Below are 3,132 nucleotides of genomic sequence, written 5' to 3' on the forward strand. Positions count from 1 at the left end.
GTACTACCATTTGGTCATCGTTAGCCTTTATTTAACAATCCAGCGATGCGAATACATAATTTTTCTTTTTGATCCAAATATCTCGAAACGAAAGAACGGATTTCAAAATTTTTTATGTCATTCAATAGAAATTATGAATGCCTTTAATACGATATACAAATGTTACATACATCTTGTACAGTTATAGCAACAATTCTATTTAACTAAAAAAAGTTACAAAAAATTTTAAACAAACATGATTTTTTAAAATTTGTCATATTAAATATATTTAAAAATTTTATAATGCAATTCGATTAAATTGGCAACCCTGGCAGACGGACGGAAATGTGATCGGCTGCAATGTCCCCGAGTCGCAGAAGCAAGTAGGTACGGAACGATTGAATGATGATCGCGTACGTATTGCTGAAATACTATCACCAGAGAACTCAGATGTTGCGACCAACAATGGTGGCATACATTTTAAACAAGATTTGACTCGCTCGATCTAAAAAATTTACGAAATGTGTTAGAGGTACCCAAAAATAACGGCGAAACTAAAAAGACAATCAAGTATGTCAATGGGGTTCCAAGAATTGTAAACGTGTCTGGATTTACGGAGATGTGGTAAGCCAAGGCATCACTCAGTTTGTTCCTTTATATTGCAGAAAAAACACTGAATATCCGTGTTGGTTTTCAAAAGAACTGATGAATAAAACAAAACAAAACAAAATCGCTCACCAAACCTACAAAAAAGCAAAAACCCAAACGAACTATGCCTTAAAAAAGGAGAACAGGCTTCTATATAATGCAATTTTGGAAATTGATCCACTGACCTTTACTGCTGTTTTAAACTGTGAAAAAGTAAATATTGGATGGAAGCGCTGTAAAGTTTTCGATAGTGTGGAAATAATGAGATGTTTTAAATGACAGGGGTATAACCATAAAGCCAGCGACTGTAGAAATGAAAAAGTGTGTTATAAGATAAGAAACATAGATCCAAGGAATGCAATAAGCTCGGTATTCAGAAATGCAATAACTGTATACGAGCTAATGAGAAATTAAGCCTTGGTTTAGACGTAAATCATACAACTCAAAGTAGATTGTGCCCGGTGTACTTAAATAAAGTTGAGCTCAGACGTAAAAAGATCGGCTACTAGTAATCAAAGCAAATGTGCGGTTTTTATACAAATATACAAGGGCTTGTCAATAACTTTAATGAAATTGAAGTTATAGCGGATAGTTGGCAGTATGATTTTTTAGTTCTAGCAGAAACACACGTCACGAATGATATTGATGAATATGAAACCGAACTTAGCAATTACGACCATTTGAACTGTTTCTCTAACTCAGTAAGAACGGGTGGTGTGACAATGTATAAAAGAAAAGAGCTTAAAGTTACTAGATGGTTTGAGAGAATCGTTCCATCAAAAATATGGATCCTTGCCTGCAAATGTCAGTATAATGGAAGTATAATGGTAATAATCGCAATTTATAGATCACCGAATAGCTCGGAGAGAGAATTCTGTAATATTTTTCTAGAAACAATTGAAACAATATCAGACACAATGGGTAAAATAATAATCGTTGGTGATATAAATATTGACTGGTTGAAAAATGATATTTATAAACGCGACATAGAACGAACATTAAACGACAACTGCTTGAAGCAAAAAGTGAATGAATACACCAGAATAACACAAAACTCTAGGACATTAATTGATTACGTAATGACTAATATAAATGAAATTAAAGTACAAATAAATGCAAACAAAAAAATAACGCACCATGAGGCAAGTTGGTTCGATAATAACTTGAGAAATTTAAAAAGAGCCAAAGTTGAAGCGTATCAAGCTGCAAAGGCGTATAACATAGACTATATGTGGGCGCAGTACAAAGAAATTAGAAACATATATAAATCTCGTATTACAAGTGCGAAAAACAAATACATAATGAGAAAAAATTTTAGCTCCAAAAACCAGAAGAAAATGGGGAAAAATATTAAAAGCCTAGTGCTGAAACAAAAAACAAATAATATCAAAGCAGTGATGTTTGATGGGGCAGAATGCAATAATAACTATGATATCGCTAATAAATTTAACGAATATTTTATAAATAGTGTAGTCAATATAAGGGGCTCTATACAAAATATGCAGTACTCGAACGTGATAACGAGAACTGAAAAAAAATTTACATTTGCAATGGTGTCGAATAACGAAGTGCTTGAAACATGTAGGAAATTAAAAAAAAACCGACTGTGATAAAATAAGTCCAAATATACTCATACATAATTGGCACTTACTAGGTCATACAATCACGAAGATAATTAATAATTCACTCATGGAGGGCAACTTTCCGACATCGTTAAAAACATCAATAATAACACCAGTTGAAAAATAAAAAATACGATGAAATGTGAAGTGGTTTTTGAAACGATCGACAGGGCCATTCTGTTACAAAAATTATACATGTGTGTAGTTGAAGGAAATGAGATTAACTGGTTTATGTCGTTCCTTAATCAAAGATTTCAAAGAACAAGGGTAAATGGTTCATTATCAGAAAGTCTAAAGGTAGAAATGGGTGTCCCTCAGGGCTCGGTACTGGGTGCAGTACTGTTTATAATCTATATAAACGATATAGAACTTGTTCCACAAAACTCAAAAATTGCATTGTATGCAGATGACACCTTAATCTACGTAAAAGGTACAGATATAAATGACTGTAAATTTAAAATAACAAGTGATATCGATCGGATTAATGAGTGGCTCAATATGAACAAATTGAAACTAAACGAAGAAAAAACAAAAATGATGATTCTAAATACAAGTGAAACTATTGATATACAGATAAACGGTGTATATATTGAAAGTGTAACAAAAATAAAATATTTGGGTCTAATAATAGATACTAAATTAAAACTGAAAGATCACATTGACTACATCTGTAAAAAAATTGGTAAAAAAATCGGCCTTCTAAGGAGAATACGTAATAAAATTGACTCCATACGAGCAATTAATATATATAACGTAATAATAAAACCCCATTTTGAGTACTGTGCCTCAATTATGTATACATGTTGTAACGCGATGCAAATAGATAGACCCGAAAAGCTCCAAAATAAAGGTGTGAGATGTATACTAAAATGTAATCGATACA

The sequence above is a fragment of the Rhagoletis pomonella genome, unplaced genomic scaffold, assembly GCF_013731165.1.
Source record: "Rhagoletis pomonella isolate Grant_MI unplaced genomic scaffold, Rhpom_1.0 Rhpom_scaffold_00022, whole genome shotgun sequence".
NCBI lineage: Eukaryota > Metazoa > Arthropoda > Insecta > Diptera > Tephritidae > Rhagoletis > Rhagoletis pomonella.